The 18,586-nt window shown below is 44.7% G+C and overlaps 1 protein-coding gene and 1 long non-coding RNA gene across 5 annotated transcripts in view; one reads left to right on the top strand and one right to left on the bottom strand.

Moving 5' to 3' along the window:
- Positions 1–18,586, top strand: part of LOC114250780 (rho-related GTP-binding protein RhoN) — a 125,749-nt gene that overhangs the window by 65,883 nt on the left and 41,280 nt on the right. The gene's annotated exons all lie outside the window — the stretch shown is intronic.
- LOC149503237 (uncharacterized) overlaps positions 1–18,586 on the bottom strand; it is a 137,049-nt gene that overhangs the window by 90,447 nt on the left and 28,016 nt on the right. The gene's annotated exons all lie outside the window — the stretch shown is intronic.

The raw sequence follows: 18,586 nt of genomic DNA, 5'->3' as shown, positions 1-18,586 counted from the left end.
ATGATTTCTTTCTTTCTTTCTCTAATTTATTATTAATTGCCTATTAACTTAGTGCGATACATTTATTAAAACTATCAGTAATTTCAGTAATCTCAATGCCATTCTTACTCATCCGTGTTGAACGACGGAATTCTGACTGAAATCTCTGCGACCGTTCGTTCCAGAACAAGAAGCATTCTGCTCATGAATACGCGTCCGGGATCTGATATCATAATGATAATAAATACTACCTAATATTTTTCACAGGTAACATTTTTATACCACAACTATTACAACCCTAATGGTTACTTCATAATGAAACAGCGGCTAGCTCTCTGAAGTTTGTCCACGTCCGCTACTGCTGTTTTGAATAAGCTTTTCTGTTTTTATTACAGCACACTTAATTTACGTCATTTGTAACGATTTTTAATGGAAAATTGTATGTTACATAGAGACGAAATCGGTTGCAGACTGCTTCTTTAGACCCACGCGAAGGGTCAAAATAGAAAACTAATAACTAACTGAGACCGTAACTATACTGAGACCTTAGAACTTATATCTCAAGGTGGGTGGCGCATTTACGTCGTAGATGTCTACGGGCTCCAGTAACCACTTAACACCAGGTGGGCTGTGAGCTCGTCCACCAATATAACCAATAAAAAAAAGGAATCCTCTGAATAGTTCCTCCAATGGCTCAACTAAAATTACCAACATTGTAGTGATGTTAATTATAAAGATTTTAATATAATTAACAAAATTAAACCTTTTCTTATTCATTACAGTCAAAAAGAAACTCTCAAAGTCCTTCAATAAGCGAGTTCTCGTTCAATCTTCGCGGCCGCTATATTGAACCACAAAAGCCTCCAACACCGAACCTAATATTATATAGTAAACTTCATGCTTAATGCAGAAAACAAAACAATAAAAGTGTTAGTAGATCGCAAAAAAGTCCCCACAAAAAAAAAATACTCGCGCCATACTAAAACTTTATAGATACTTTTTCTTTGTTGACGGCTCGCGAAGTTGTCCTTCAAGGTTTATTCGTCTTTCAGAAGCTGGCCACTCTGTTACGAATAAACGGATAACCCTTAGCTTACAAGACTTATTAAGGACTACAATTATCCGCACAGATTTCTAGCGCCGTCTTGTTTGGTTTTGACGCAAACTGTCCGCAAAATATGGCGTCTGTGGACCGATGTTTAAGTATATATTATATTATAATATATCATTTTATAATATATATTTTGTATATATTAAAAATTAATTGCTGTTCGTTAGTCTCGCTAAAACTCGAGAACGGCTGAACCGCTTTGGCTAATTTTGGTCTTGAATTATTTGTGGAAATCCAGAGAAGGTTTAAAAGGTAGATAAATATGAAAATGCACGGAATTAAATAAAAATAACAATTTTGTTTTTCATTTGATGGGTCCCCCGTCGGACGGATTCCTTTTGTTTGTTTTAAATTTATTTTATACAAAAGTTTAGGTCTTTTGTTTATCGATTGAGGCACTACGAAGTCTGCCGGGTCAGCTAGTTATACAATATATTAATAATACAATATATTATACCAAGAACGCCTTTTGTAATTCTGACCACAGAGTTTAGTTTTTCGACGTTTATATCTCATAAACTTCTTCAGGAGACTTCAATTTCGTAACATACACTTAACACGTACTGTTTTTTACTACACAATAAATTTTCTAACTAAAATCACATATAATCAGCTGGTCCAAAACTAGGATCCCCTATTATTTTTTTTATTGCTTAGATGGGTGGACGAGCTCACAGCCCACCTGGTGTCAAGTGATTACTGGAGCCCATAGACATCTACAACGTAAATGCGCCACCCACCTTGAGATATAAGGTCTAAGATCTCAGTATAGTTACAACGACTGACCCACCCTTCAAACCGAAACGCATTACTGCTTCACGGCAGAAATAGGCGGGGTGGTGGTACCTACCCATGCGGACTCACAAGAGGTCCTACCACCAGCGATTACGCAAATTATAATTTTGCGGGTTTGATTTTTATTACACGACTAGAGACCCGCCCTCGCTTCGCTTCGGAAACATTAAAACACACATGAAACCAAAAAAAAAAAAAAAAAGTAGCCTATGTTCATCAGGGACAATGTCGGCTTCTAATGGAAAAAGAATTTTTCAAATCGGTCCAGTAGTTTCGGAGCCTATTCGAAACAAACAAACAAACAAATCTTTCCTCTTTATAATATTAAGTATAGATGTTATTCCTTCACCGTGGAAGTCAATCGTGAACATTTGTTAAGTACGTATTTCATTAGAAAAATTGGTACCCGCCTGCGGGATTCGAACACCGGTGCGTCGCTACATACGAATGCACCGGAGGTCTTATCCTTTAGGCCACAGCGACTTCAAAAAATACCCCTATACTCAAAGTCCCTACATATAACTACATACATTTTTAAATATATAAAATACTTCTCCCTTGATACTATGTATAAGCCCCTCATCATTATACAGACAAAGCATGGAACACAGAATTTAATGAACGTAACTTCATTAAATTTCAGTGTATATTCTGACGCCAAGACCCGGCTCGGTAGTTTGATAACGCACTAATTAATTCCTAACATTTTGATAGTTGCCGAGTTTGTAAACAATTTAAATATCTTTCATATTATTATTGTGTAGGTTGTGTTGTGAGACTATAGCCATAAAGCAGAATTTATGGAATTTATATACTTTACGAAACTTCTGAATGACCGATAATTACCTATGTGAATGTGGTGTTCACTAACGCGACCTGCATTCACGCAGACAATCCCGTTTTTGAAGGATAGCTGTCGGAATGCCATGGTCCGTGAGGAACGTGGAACTTCACGACGATACATGCCTCGAATCTGTCAGAAACCTGAAATCGGCGTCGGAAAGGTACTTCGATAATGCTATGCGTTATGAAAACCGCCTTCGCGAGGTCTGCTCCCTGAATCCGGCTCACTTAAGAACCAGTCACGCGATGGTCTCACGGCGGCATCTACCCGATCCACTATTAGACGCCACAAGCTTTAGCATTAGGAGCAGGGTATCTGGTAACTGTACTCGTCGAGCTGGTCCAAAGAGTACGACGTGAAACCTAACGCGTGTCATCAGTCCGCTGAGTTTCTCGCCGAATCTCAGAGGATCACGATACCAGTCCGGTAATGGATGCCTTAGCGAAGCAGTCGTTATTGAACTGTCAGGTTCCTATTGAGGCGCTCGGGCAGTTGTTAGCTACCACCCTTCCCGGCTGAGCCCCAATTCTCCTACCTGTTCTGGTGAAGCGGGAAAGACACCTGGGCCACCGATAATCCCTCATTCCCAAAAAAAGAGACGGCGCTAACACCAGCAAGCAGCTGGCATTGTGCTTACTGGTGGTAGAACCACTTGTGAGTCGCACGGGTAGGTACCACCACCCTGCCTATTTGCCGTGAAGCAGTAATCCGTTTCGGTTTGAAGGGTGGGACAGCCGTTGTAACTATTTTGAGACCTTAGAACTTATATCTCAAGGGGGGCGCATTTACGTTGTAGATGTCTATGGGCTCCAGTAACCACTTAACACCAGATGGGCTGTGAGCTCGTCCACCCATATAAGCAATAAAAAAAAAACTTCTAACACGGTAGACTGGTTTAAAAGGGTCTTTTTCCTTAAAAAGTAATCATAAATTCAAGTACAGGAAAGCTAATTAACCCAATAGAATTGTGAATACAATCCATTCCACAATCATGCCGTAGACATTTTTGACTATTTAAAAAATAAAAAAATCAACGAACTGTCTAAAACCGTATTATTTATACAAAATACCGTAATTTACTCTGAAGGCACTACAAAGCTTACCGACCTTAACGATTCTCGCTTCCCGCAAACTATCAAGATCGTTCCTGATTAAATACGAAGAGTAACCAGAGAGTCGCGGAAGGAGCTGTCTTAAAGCAATTACCGGGGATAGAACAACACCAACCCTCTTTGGAACTTTGTCGTCAATGGATGTTGTAGATGATAGCTTCGTTAGCGGCAATGTAAATATTTTTATTTAAATTACATTGCGTTCTCGAAAATAAAGAGATATTCTCAAATTAATAAGTGAAGCAAAAACTTTGTATCCCTTTTTACGAAAATTGCGCGGACGGAGGAGTACGAAATTTTCCACACTTATAGAGAATATAGAGAAGAAGTGTACAATGCTAATTTTTTTTTTAAATAATGCATTAAAGATACATTAAATCAATAAAGAAAACATTACACACACTACCGTGTATTTGACACACACACATATACTCTTTGTTTATTGTCATACATTTGTTGTTGCTTAAAGTCTGTAGTCAAACTGAGAATAGGTTAATATTGTTTATCTTTAATATTACGAGTATTTGTCTATAGCGAAATCTGTGACTATAGAAATATAATAGTTTTCACAATAGAACCATAATAATGTGCAAACTTATAATTTTAATTAATTATAGTCGAATTTTGACTACTGCGGGAACACTAGTATTCTCAAACGTGAGAAACCTAAAGTTTCTCATCAAGAAAATTATATCGAGACGAAATATTAAAGTTAAATAGTTGAACTATTTATTTTATTTCGTGCCAGATGCAAATGTATTTAAATTTTTGCTTTTAATAATGTGTTGTATTTTATGGTGTTTAATTCATATTGTATTTTGTCTATCGAACATTTAGTACTCATCGCTCCTAATCTTTGATTTTGTATATTTTATGCGTGACAGAGAAAAAAAACCGGTTAAAATTAAACGTTTTTATGAAAAGAGCAGCATATTTGAAGTATGGGTTCCTAGAGAAAAAGTTTTACTGGTCATAGGACCTCTTGTGAGTCCGCACGGGTAGGTACCACCACCTTGCCGATTTCTGCCGTCAAGCACTAATGCGTTTCGGTTAAAGGGTGGGGCAGCCGTTGTAACTATACTTGAGACCTTAGAACTTATATCTCAAGGTGGGTGGCGCATTTACGCTGTAGATGTCTACGGGCTCCAGTAACCACTTAACACCAGGTGGGCTGTGAGCTCGTCCATCGATCTAAGCAATAAAATAATAATAAAAGTTGTATGTATAAATTTGAAACCAGAACAACAGTTAGATCATTCATGGAAATATACTCACTAATGACGTTTATATTATGCTTAACTCACACAATGCCCGCCGAGGTTGCTTGAACTTTTTAATTTTCCGGTTCTCCCGACGACCTCAACTAAAATATTCGAGTTCCCGACTCTTATCTATGCGCTAGATACTAGCTAATGCATTTGGTTAATTAGTTTTCGGTTTAATCTAGTAATAATCCTTTGCTTATAAGCAGATAAGTGTGCAATTTGAAACTGACAGTTGTTCTTGTCCATAACCTTAGAAAATAAAGTTACAATGCCAACAGTAGGTATTCCTCGTGACACTTAATAGGTGGGACTTTCATTGATCTGTCTTCGTTTACAATTTTTTTTGATTTTGCGGGTTTGATTTTTATTACACGATATTATTCCTTCGCCGTGAAAGTAAATCGAGAACATTTGTTAAGTACGTATTTCATTAGAAAAATTGGTACCCGCCTGCGGGATTCGAACACCGGTTCATGGCTAGATACGAATGCACCGGACGTCTTAATCCTTTAGGCCACGACGACTTCAACGAATTTATGAGAATTTTGTATGCATGCTTTGGAGCAATATAAGCTATATGCCCCATAGATGTAAAAACCCTTAGTCGTTCTTATACTACTAGCATTATCGCAATTAATGCGATCGCTCTCTGTCAATAACCACTTGACTTAAGTAAACTCATTCATCATAAACAAAAAATGTCCGAATATCACAAAAAATATGTTAATAAGTAAATTAAATAGATATAATTGTGAATAATCCAAAATACATTGGATTTGCAGTATGTGTTATTGCGAAGAGTGTTGCCAAAATACATAATAATTGTCAAGCTTATTTACGATCAGAGTGAAATGTCATATTATTATTATTGACTTTTTGGCGGGAACGCGAGATTCGAAGTTGTGCGATTTGTTATATTTTGTTATTTTAGTGTTTCTTCCGGTTCAAATGTGTAATAACCGGTTTATTGACTGTTTAGCATAATATGTGAAAGTGCTGAAATATGGGAAAATAGTATTAATAAATTAAAGTCTAAAATTAACCAACTACATCTCATTTCATATATTTTTTTATTTAACAGAATGTTTATGTATTTAATGATCGAATATTTTTATAAACACGACACTGGCAACAATGACGCTGCAAGAAGCCGTTTGCTATACCGTACTTAAACAAAGAAAAAGAATAAGAAATGTCATAGAAAACGCTCGTCGAGTCAATAGTTAGAAAAAATATATTCCATCGCGTAGCAGTGTTGCCAAACAGAAAAAATAAACGTAACTCAACACTTATTTCTAGATCAAATAATTGAATTCCAATAACACACAGTACTTAATTGGAGTTGATTGATAAAATATTATTTGTTTTTTTTGGCACGACAATAATCGAACAGTGCTCTTTATTATTTGAAAAATAATATGAAAGCTGTTTACAAAAGTATTTTACACCCGATTCGTAGGTGTGTTCTTTCTAGCTTACTTTTGATGGTAATGTATTTCGAACGTATGCATGTGTGCATGTTTTATACTCAGGCAAGTTCTAAAGCCTAGGACCCGGAGGAGACAGTACGAGCGGAAATCCTAAGTGGATTACCGAAATTAAAAAATACATTATATTAGCTGATCCCTCTTGAGATAATTCTTTAAATACGCCCATGACGACAAGTAAGCCTTGATCAAGTAAACAAAATCGTGTTCCAGCCAAGCAAGCACGAAGGTAGTAGACAAATAGAATTTCGGCTATGGCGGCGATTTTCTTCTTTTATTTTGTGAACTAAAGTAAAGGCAGCCGGCTAACGCCCCCGCGTTCGGTGAGATCGTTGACCCCGTGTTTCAGTTTATATTATAATTGTAATTCGTTGCGTAGCGAGAAAATTATATAGTTTCCTGAAGAATTATATTATTGTCGTGCCAAAAAAAACATAATATTTTGTCAATCAACTCCATTATGGTACTGTGTGTTATTGGAATTCAACTATTTCACACGAAAAAAAAAAAATTGTTGCTTCGATGGGTGAACGAGCTCATAGCCACCTGGTGTTAAGTAGTTACTGGAGGCTATAAACATATATGACGTAAATACGCCACCCACCTTGAGATATAAGTTCTAAGGTCTCAAGTATAGCTACAACGGCTGCCCCACCCTTCAAGCCGAAACGCATTACTGCTTCACGGCAGAAATAAGCAGGGTGGTGGTACCTACCCGCGCGGACTCACAAGAGGCCCTGCCACCAGTAATTACGCAAATTATAGGAAATAATTATCCTCAACTCGTTTGTTCAGTAATAACACAAGATCAACACATCGGTAGCGAGCTACCGCAGAGCACTGCATCGTAATCACCGCATCTCCAGTCAGTTTTTTTGTTAAGATACTATTGTATTCGAAGTCTAGATTCTTATTCTTGTCTTGTATACGTTTTCAGCCCCTCATAAGGCAGGAGAATATAATAAAATTGACCGGGGAATCGAAGCTAAACTTAAAATTACCCAAGCTTAACACAAAACCAAAATTGAATCAAAAGAAAAATATTTCTCCACACAATTACTAACAGAAGAGTGTGAATGAATATAATTAATAACTTCTCTAATAAAACGAAAACTACCTAACAAAGTCCTTATATATCGTCGCACCATAGACAATACCATTATAAAGTCCCCTCGTTTAATTTAACGACGCTCTATTGTCTATGAGAGTGACAGGTTAACCTCATAATGACGTCAATATATTTAAGTTGAGGTCATTAGCGGTCGCAAAGGCTTTTTGTTTTGTGTACCCGCGATTTATGAACAATTAAATTTTGTTTTTCTTTTTCTATTTAAATTTAAACGGTAGATTTCGTGTCATTTTTTATTTGAATTGGAATTGTAGTAGGTACTTATAGCGAAGTCAGTATAAGTTGTTCATATTTAGGTTTCCGGAACCCATCTGACAAACAAAAGAAGCGCGGGACATTTGAATGTGATATGTTCGAACATTTGTCAATGTAATTAGGGGGACATTGAGGAAAGTTATGTTGAAACCGTTTATTTTGAAGCTAATTACTGTCTTAATTCCTTTGTTTTGGAAGTGTTGTAGTCGGCCATCTTGTTTGGAGAGAATTCGGAAGTTTCATTTTTGAACGAACATTATTAGATGAGAGAAAGCGTGCATTATCTTTACTGAGATAATATCGACTCTTATTTTTTTGCCTAAATGGGTGAACGTGCTTACGGCCCACCAGGTGCTGAGCCCGACATCAACACGTGTATAACTCAACATCAGATGACCTATTGCGCTCATTGTGTAAATAAAATACAGACTCGTAAAACGAACATTCGCGTTTATCCTATTTCTATTAGAAATTTAATTAAAATTTGCCATGCACGGGGCTAAAAGGCAGAAACGGAAGAGAGGGTTGCCAAGAGAAAAATCTTAAAATTAGCTAACTTAGTTAGGCGGTAGGCAGCGGCTTGGCTCTGCCTACGGCCACGGTAACCACTCACCATCAGGTGGGCTGTGCGCTCGTCTGCCTACAAGGGCAATAAAAAAAATACATATTTGGACTTAGGTGTTTTTACAATAAAATTCTAATGTTCATATTTCATATTTTGATTGAACATAATATTTATAAAAATGTTATATACACCGGGCGTTTCGTCCTTCAAAGCACGATGACTTCATCCTAGCAGACAAATCCTTAGACCAGTTACTTAATATTATTCTGTAATCATAATTTTCGTAATTACTGGTGGTAGGACCTCTTGTGAGTCCGCACGGGTAGGTACCACCACTCTACCTATTTCTGCCGTGAAGCAGTAATGCGTTTCGGTTTGAACGATGGGGCAGCCTTTGTGGGTGGCGCATTTACGTTGTAGATGTCTATGGGCTTCAGTAATCACTTAACTCCGAGCGGGCTGTGAGCTCGTCCACTCATGTAAGCAATAAAAAAAAAGCTAATCCAATGCGTTGTAATAAAATTGAAAAACATTCACCATATATGTCGTAATCAAAATAAATAAACAACACCTACGAGAATATACTTATATTATCTATTTTTTTAAAATTTTTTTTTGCTTAGATGTGTGGACGAGCTCACAGCCCACCTGCTGTTAAGTGGTTACTGGAACCCATAGACATCTACAACGTAAATGCGCCACACACCTACATAGACATCTACAACGTAAATGCGCCACACACCTACATAGACATCTACAACGTAAATGCGCCACACACCTACATAGACATCTACAACGTAAATGCGCCACACACCTACATAGACATCTACAACGTAAATGCGTCACACACCTACATAGACATCTACAACGTAAATGCGCCACACACCTACATAGACATCTACAACGTAAATGCGCCACACACCTACATAGACATCTACAACGTAAATGCGCCACACACCTACATAGACATCTACAACGTAAATGCGCCACACACCTACATAGACATCTACAACGTAAATGCGCCACACACCTACATAGACATCTACAACGTAAATGCGCCACACACCTACATAGACATCTACAACGTAAATGCGCCACACAACGTAAATGCGCCACACAGACGCATATGACGTATTCGTTTGTTTATATGAATATTCCTCTATTTCAGGTAAACACAATTCTTCGTTGGAGATACGGCCCGGAGCAGATGTCGCCGGAGTGAGCCTGAAAGAAATAACATTAATTCTATACCAAGTGTCATTTGTTATCCGCGTACGATTGTAAAGCGTTGTTTTTGTGTACGGGAATTAGGTTTAGCTGTTTTTATTTTATTTTAAATTGGGATTGCTTCTTCTGCCTGTTAGGGGCTCTATTGTGGGGCGCTATTATTGAATTGGTAGTCATCATTAATGTATACTTAGATAGTAATTTTGCCTTGAAAAACCAATATACGTTACGAGAATGATTGTCAGCTTTGATTGTCGGAATTTTGAAAAATAAGAGCTATTCTTTTATGTAAAATACAAAAAACTTTATTTTTTCTTTAAAACTAGCTGACACGGCACGTAGTGCCTCAATCGATAAATAAAAGACCTAATTTTTTGTATAAAATAAACTTAAAACAAACAAAAGGAATCCGTCCGACGGGTGACACTTCAAAGGGAAAACAAAATTGTTATTTTTATTTAATTCCGAGCATTTTCATATTTATCTACCTTTTAAATCTTCTCTGGACTTCTACAAATAATTCAAGACCACAATTAGTCAAATCGGTCCAGCCCTTCTCGAGTTTTAGCGAGACTAACGAACAGCAATTCATTTGTATATATAGAGATTAATGATACCCGATCTCACTATATTGTATTGTGTGAAAAGACGTCGAATTTCTTAGTAACCACTTTTACGTCAATTACAATTCGTAAATCGCTTCTTCCGCTTCGCTTCAGATGATCAACTCGCTGTTTCGCTTCGAGTAGATCCGATTACTAACTGCCTTCGTGTCATTTCTGTAACGCTTTTATAGTCGATACATCTATAGAATTATCGAGAACATTCTTGATAGGTCGAGTAATTTCGATATGTGTTTCCGCTATTTGATAATAGATGGCGTTGCAATTCTCGAGCGTTTTCGATTTTACTAGTTTTTTTGATATTCGTTTCTGCTATTCGGACGACAGATTCCATTACCCTTACCGACGTAACAGGACTGTGATAAAAAATCCTAGAGCACCAGCTAAGGCAGTTACATCACAATCATATGTTTAGTAACGTATACAGGACAATTACGATTACCTTATATTAAAATATAGTATTTTTATTAAATAGAAAAGAAAGAAAAGTTATACTTATTGAAGACTCCGAGAAAAAAAACGCAGCTTTTTTTCGAACTGTGTGCGACAACGCCTTTATCTGGCGCGATGCCCGTCCACGTCGCACGGCTAGTTACTATGGAAAATAAATACGAAATCGGGCCAGCCACCTCCAATAAATCCCATAGCAACAAACAGCACAATATCATATTATTAAAATGAAATATTATTTTGTTCGTCATCACTATATCGAGTTTCAAATTTTGACGACTGAGTTTTGTATCCAATATCTTTTGTTCCCGTTGTTATTAAGCCGAAATCAACGAATGAGTTTGTTAGAAATTTTATATTAAGCTCTTGATAATACAAAATTCTGAGGAACAATTTGAGATGATCCCTTCATCTCGTTTTTAACATCGCACCGCCCGCCTCCGGAACACAGTTCATCCATACCCAGATTGTATGTACTGTCTATTCGCTGGTAGCCTAAGAGACTATTCCAGTTACGTCCGGACAGGTAGGTGAGCTCACGGGCTCAACCTAAAAGAATTTGCTAATACCAGCCCTAGCAAGAGCTGTTCGGAATCGTGACCCGCTGAGAAGATACGGCGAGAAACTCAGTGGGCTGAGTCTATGGGTTAGTTCGCTCGTCGAACTCTTCGTCGTAATCGACGGGTTCGACGAGGACGATGACCGTGCTTGAGAGGTCTAAAAAGCACCGAGAGTGAATGCGGGGGATCCGACAAGACATGTTTTGAGCGACGGCGGCCTTGCATTGCTCCGTCGCTTCGGATATTAATTCAACAACCGAAAATACTCTCATATCAAATTAGGCCGTCAGCGCAAAAGTGGCCTAAGTATGGAGGCCACTAGGGAGATGACTGCTACCAAGAGGCAGCAGGCACTCGTGGGGCCACGGGAGCTGGCTGGAAACTTCAGCCTGGACGAGGTCATCACTCGCACCGTCCAGGTTGTATTGGAAAGGCTGGACGGCAGGCTGGCGGCCCTCGAGGCGCAACTCATTGCCCCGGCTGACGCACGGCGACCGGCACATGCAGCAGTGTTGGGTGCTCCAGCCGCCCACCCCGCCCCCGTACGGACTCCAGCCACTAGGTTGGGCCCGGGACGGGATAGAACAAAGCGGGGGGGCGGCGCCAACGCGAAACGCCCATCGCAAGCACCCCAGCCCCGTCCGCTGCCTCCGCCCCCATCCAACATGGACGAGGGGTGGAACGTGGTGGCCCGGCGGGGTGCCAAGAAGGTCCCACTGGCATCTCCACAAGTGGGTGAAGCGCCGGCGGCCACGGCGGCTCAGGCTCCTCCCCAACAGGGTCGAGCGCCTGTAGCCGCCAAAAAGAAAAACAAGAAAACAAAGAAGCCACCGCGCGCGCCGCGGTCGGCGGCAGTGGTCCTAACGCTGCTGCCGGCTGCCAAAGCCAAGGGCATGACATACGGAGATGTCATTGCTCGGGCGCGCGCGGCAGTCGATCTGAATGAGATCGGGGCGGGGGAGGGTCTCCGCTCTAGGCAGACAGCCAATGGGGCCAAACTGCTAGAGTGTTCCGGTGCCGATAGTCCCGGCATCGCAGAGCGTCTGGCCGCAAGGCTCCGCGCGGTCCTGCCTGAAGAGGAGGTGCGGGTGCATAGGCCGGTCAAGATGGCCGAATTGAAAGTGACCGGCCTGGACGAATGCACCACCAGGGATGAGGTGGCGGCGGCCGTCGCTTCCCAGGGCAACTGTGCCCTGCAGAATATAACCGTAGGCGAGCTGCGTCCCGGTTATAGCGGGGCCAGCTCCGTGTGGGTACGTTGCCCGGTGGAGGCGGCCTTCGCCCTGGCTGCTCCTCCGCCCGGGAGACCTTTGGGGGATCCGGGTAGGTTGCGCGTGGGCTGGATAGCAGCCCACGTGCGCCTGCTAGAACCACGCGCCTGGCGGTGCCTAAAGTGCTTCAGCACTGGGCACTGCCTCGCCAGGTGCGTAAGTGCGGTTGACCGCAGCGGACTGTGTTTCCGCTGTGGTCAGCCTGGACACAAGGCGGCCGTGTGCTCGGCTGCGCCGCATTGCTTATTGTGTGCGGCGGCCGGACGCAGGGCTGACCACCGGACCGGGGGCAAGGCATGCCCCCAGCCGGCAAAAACGCAATCAGAAATTGGCGCCGCCAAGCTAAGCGGCGCCAAAAGAAGCTGTCGGCCGGGGGAGCACCGGCCGGCACTTTGGCCCACGCTGAGGCGTTCGCGCCCGATAGCGGGGACAATGGAGTAAGGGAGGGGGCGATGGATGTGGTCCAGTCTTAATGGATCACACCTATCGCTTCCTCCAAGGAAACTTGAACCACTCCGCCGGGGCTCAGGACATGCTGCTCCAGACTATGGCGGAGTGGTCAATTGACGTGGCTGTGGTCGCCGAGCCGTACTTCGTTCCCCTAGCAGACGACTGCTGGTTTGGGGACGTTGATGGCTTGGCGGCCATACATATAAGAAGATCCGCGATGATTCCCCCCCTGGCGATGGTGACCAGGGGTCCCGGGATCGTCGCGGTACAATTAGAAAATACCGTCGTGATCGGGGTGTACTTCTCTCCGAATCGGCCTACCGTCGAGTTCGAGCGGTTCCTGGACGGGCTAGAGGTGATCGCTCGTCACCTCTCTCCCCGTTCCGTGATACTGGCGGGGGACTTCAATGCGAAGTCTGTCGCTTGGGGTTCCCCATCTACGGACGCTCGTGGTAGGCTGTTGGAGGAGTGGGCGGTCGCGGCCGATCTCTGTATCGTTAACAGGGGCTCAGTCGCGACATGCGTGCGGTGGACAGGAGAGTCTATTGTGGACTTGACGTTCGCGAGCTCGTCCGTCGCACAGCGCATCCTCGGCTGGGGCGTGGTGGTGGGGGCGGAATCGTTGTCAGATCACCGGTATATCCGGTTCGATCTTTCCGCTCCCACGCCAACACCGGCCGCAGGCGCTCGCGGGGTTAACCCCCCGCGGAGTGCATCCCGGTCATTCCCTAGGTGGGCATTGAAGCTCCTGAAGAAGGAGCTCCTGGTGGAGGCCTCTATGGTGGCGGCGTGGACGCCCACGCGCCCACACCCTTTCGACGTGGAGGCCGAGGCCGAATGGTTCCGCGGCGCGATGCACCGCATATGCGATGCCTCAATGCCCCGGGTCGGCTCTCGGCATTGCGGACGGCGGCAGTCTCCCTGGTGGTCGCCTGAAATTGCGAGACTGCGCGCGGTCTCCATTCGGGCGAGCCGCCAATGCGCTAGACACCGCCGTCGCCGCCACCTGCGGCGCGACGACCCCGTCGCGTTTGCGGAGGAGGAAACCCGGCTGCACGGCGAATATCGCGCTGCGAAGGACGCCCTGCGGCTGGCCATCAGGCGGGCCAAGGAGCAGAACATGGAGAGACTCTTGGAGGCGCTCGAAGCGGATCCATGGGGGAGCCCGTACAGGTTGGTGCGCGGCAAGCTGCGCCCGTGGGCCCCCCCTATGACTGAGCGACTCCAGCCTCAACAGCTGCGGGACATCGTTTCGGCGTTGTTCCCGCAGGAGCGGGAGGGTTTTGTTCCCCCCGCTATGGGTGAGCCGTTGGACGCCATCGACGGTGAAGCCCCTGCTGAGGTGCCCCGTATTACTGGGGCAGAGCTCCGTGTGGCGGTTGTAAGGATGACTGCAAAGGACACGGCCCCCGGCCCGGACGGAGTCCATGGCCGGGTGCTGGCCTTGGCCCTCGATGCCCTAGGGGACCGGCTCCTGGAGCTATTTAATAGTTGCCTGGAGTCGGGACGGTTCCCGTTGCTCTGGCGGACGGGCAGACTTGTGTTGTTGCGGAAGGAGGGGCGCCCGGTGGATACAGCCGCCGGGTATCGTCCTATCGTACTGCTGGACGAGGCGGGAAAATTGCTGGAGCGTATTCTGGCTGCCCGCATCGTTCAGCACCTGGTCGGGGTTGGACCTGACCTGTCGGCGGAGCAGTTCGGCTTCCGGGAGGGCCGTTCGACCGTGGATGCAATACTTCGGGTGCGGGCCCTCTCGGACGAGGCTGTCTCACGGGGTGGGGTGGCGCTGGCGGTGTCTCTTGACATCGCCAACGCATTTAACACCCTGCCCTGGTCCGTGATAGGGGGGGCACTGGAGAGGCATGGAGTGCCCCTCTACCTCCGCCGGCTGGTTGGCTCCTATTTGGAGGCCAGGTCGGTCGAATGTACCGGGTACGGTGGGACCCTTCACCGTTTTCCGGTCGTGCGGGGTGTTCCGCAGGGGTCGGTTCTCGGACCCCTCTTGTGGAACATCGGGTACGACTGGGTGCTGAGGGGTGCCCTCCTCCCGGGCCTCCGCGTTATTTGTTACGCGGACGACACGTTGGTCGTGGCCCGGGGGGATGATTATAGAGAGTCTGCCCGTCTCGCCACAGCGGGGGTGGCCCTCGTTGTCGGGAGGATAAGGAGACTGGGCCTCGACGTGGCGCTCAGTAAATCCGAGGCCTTGTGGTTTCACGGGCCACGGAGAGCGCCACCTGTCGACGCCCACATCGTGGTTGGAGGCGTCCGAATAGGGGTCGGGGTGCAGTTGAGGTACCTCGGCCTCGTGTTGGACAGCCGGTGGGCTTTTCGTGCTCACTTTGCGGAGCTGGTCCCCCGATTGATGAGGACAGCCGGTTCTTTGAGCCGACTGCTCCCGAATATCGGGGGGCCGGATCAGGCTGTGCGCCGCCTCTACGCAGGGCTAGTGCGATCGATGGCCCTGTACGGTGCGCCTGTATGGGCTGAGCCACGCAACCGGGCCGCTATGGCTCGGTTCCTGCGCCGGCCGCAGCGCACCGTTGCTATCAGGGTCATCCGTGGATATCGCACCGTCTCCTTCGAGGCGGCGTGTGTGTTGGCGGGGACGCCGCCATGGGAGCTGGAGGCGGAGTCGCTCGCTGCCGACTATCGGTGGCGCAGCGAGCTTCGTGCTCTGGGCGTGGTGCGTCCCTCCAAAAGTGAGCTGCGGGCGCGGAAAGCCCATTCTCGGCGGTCCGTGCTCGAATCGTGGTCGAGGCGGTTGGCCAACCCCACGTGGGGTCTACGGACCGTTGAGGCGGTTTACCCAGTCTTTGATGACTGGGTGAATCGTGGCCGAGGACGCCTCACCTTCCGTCTGGTGCAGGTGCTGACTGGGCACGGATGCTTCGGAAAGTATCTGCACCGGATAGGAGCTGAGCCGACGACGAGGTGCCACCATTGTGGACACGACCTGGACACGGCGGAGCATACGCTCGCTGTCTGCCCCGCTTGGGAGGTGCAGCGCCGTGTCCTGGTCGCAAAGATAGGACCGGACTTGTCGCTGCCTGGCGTCGTGGCGTCGATGCTTGGCGGTGACGAGTCCTGGAAGGCTATGCTCGACTTCTGCGAGTGCACCATCTCGCAGAAGGAGGCGGCGGGGCGAGTGAGGCAAAGCTCTCCTCACTACGCAGAAACCCGCCGCCGCCGAGCAGGGGGTCGGGACCGGGGTCTCGTCCGTAACCCGGCCCCCTAAGAGCTTCGGGCTCCACCCGCTTTGTGCGGGGAGGAGCTTAGGCGTGGGGCGGCGTGGTAGGTCGCGTTCCCCCGACCGCTCCGGGGGAAGGTGTAGCGCGGCGCTATCAATCGGGCTCTTGGCCCGTCGACCGAGGGAACCGGCGGTCATGTTGCTGGCGGCCGCCGGTCCGGCGTCTGGGGGACGGCGGGATGGATGTAATGTGCTCTGCGTAAACCCTGTCCCGCCGTCTCAATAACTCCGACTGGGTTCCCACCCGGTCCGGGGTAGGGCGCCGGCTGTGAGCGGCAGGAGTTTTTAGTGAGGTTCGACTCCCACATACCCCACCTGCCGTGCGGGTGGGGATCCGGCGATTTTCTCCTGTGGAAAAAAAAAAAAAAAAAAAAAAAGTATGGAGGCAATTAGATTAGAATTTTTATGAATTTGAATTTTAGTAGGCAAAAAAATACGCGCTACAATAATGTTTACAAAGCCATCTGTTATCTACGGGTGAAACTATGGATAGGCCGGTTTTGCATCAACATTTATTATATTTTAAATAAATTCCAATATACCTCATATAAGTTTGAATATAAAAAATTGTGGATTAGGCCACTTTTGCGCTGATGGGCTCAAATTTAAAACGTGCGGCGGGCTATCGCGTACGATTACGTCTACTTTCTCCTTGCCTATTCTCCAAAGCCACAAACATTTCCACGCACATTACACAAGTAAAAATATGTATTCTCTTTTGTCAATAATACTGTACTTAACTGAGCGACGCTCGGAACAAACAAACCCAAAAAAAACACGACGAAAATGTTGATACTAATGCCCCATAAAGAGCGTATGAAGTGTGTACATAAAGGTATTGTGATGTAATCATACATGAGTTCGCTTTTGTATGATAAGCATCTCAGGGCGCGCACACACGCCCGGAATAACATGGAAGCGTAAAAACTTTCGCGTTATGGATGTGGCATATTGTTTTACTTTTTTAGAGTACATCAATCAAGTGGCGAACTCATGAGTCTCCTAGGTTTTGATCGAATGCCTATTTTCACCACATCGTCGGCCCTACCTTTAAAGATATGAAGGTGAAATTTAGAGACACTGAAATAATTATTAGCCGAACGGCAACATGATTGCTCTGCAAATATTTTAAATAAATCTTATTAAAATTCATTTCTGTTTTACAAGTTTCTATATATTATATGAAAAGCAGAAATTTAATTAAATTATATATTAAAAGAAACTATATTTATCAATGTCGTCACTTCATCAGTTCAACATGATCTAGGACCAGTAAAAATGGGGATATATATATTCAACATAACATTCACATTCATAACAAACAGTTAATGAAGTCGTTATGTAATAATGTTAATAAAGTCTGTCGCCTTCAGGGTGATATAGATAATTTATTATTTTATTTAAAGTATTGTCACAGTACTTAAGGACAATGCTTCCATTTTGTTTTTTAAGGTCAGTTGTCTAATTACATACAGTAATGTTTGTATGTGCAGATTTGAAGTTCTTTCACGCGGTAACTTATCTACGGATGTACTACGCCATTTTTCGCAAAGAATTTTTCTATGAAACGGAGAGGGACAGAAGTATATTTTGTCGCTTTCGCTAATGTACAGTCGAAGTCAATGCATTCTTAAAAGGTTATTTGGTTAGGAATTTTTTTAGGACACTCCGGAACTCACGGTGATTGATACACCGTAAAGTTTAGTATTCCCTGCGCTTATCTCTTCTTTATTTTCCTTTAATACTTCCTCGGTTTTACGACTGAATTGTCGGGTTCATATAATAATATAAGGATGCGCATTCATACTAAATCAAAGTCGTAAACTCTGTTGGAATTAGGCAAGTGAAGGACTGGACAAAACAAACTCCTAATATTGGTGTTAAATCAACTGAAGATTCCGTCGTGTAAATTATCACGTTTTGTTACAAGAACTTGGTAAACATAATCTTACTAACATAGTGTTTCGGTTTTGAATTATTATTTTTATGTCTCTTTTTTGATTGCTTAGATGGGTGGACGAGCTCACAGCCCACCTGGTTTTAAGTGGTTACTGGAGCCCATAGATATCTACACCGTAAATGCACCACCCACCTTGAGATATAAGTTCTAAGGTCTCAGTATAGTTACAACGCCCCACCCTTCAAACCGAAACGCATTACTGCTTCACGGCAGAAATAGGCAGGGTGGTACCTACCCGTGCGGATTTTTATAA

Source organism: Bombyx mandarina, chromosome 03, assembly GCF_030267445.1.
Source record: "Bombyx mandarina strain Sakado chromosome 03, ASM3026744v2".
Lineage (NCBI taxonomy): Eukaryota > Metazoa > Arthropoda > Insecta > Lepidoptera > Bombycidae > Bombyx > Bombyx mandarina.
This window is presented reverse-complemented; position numbering and strand designations above follow the sequence as displayed.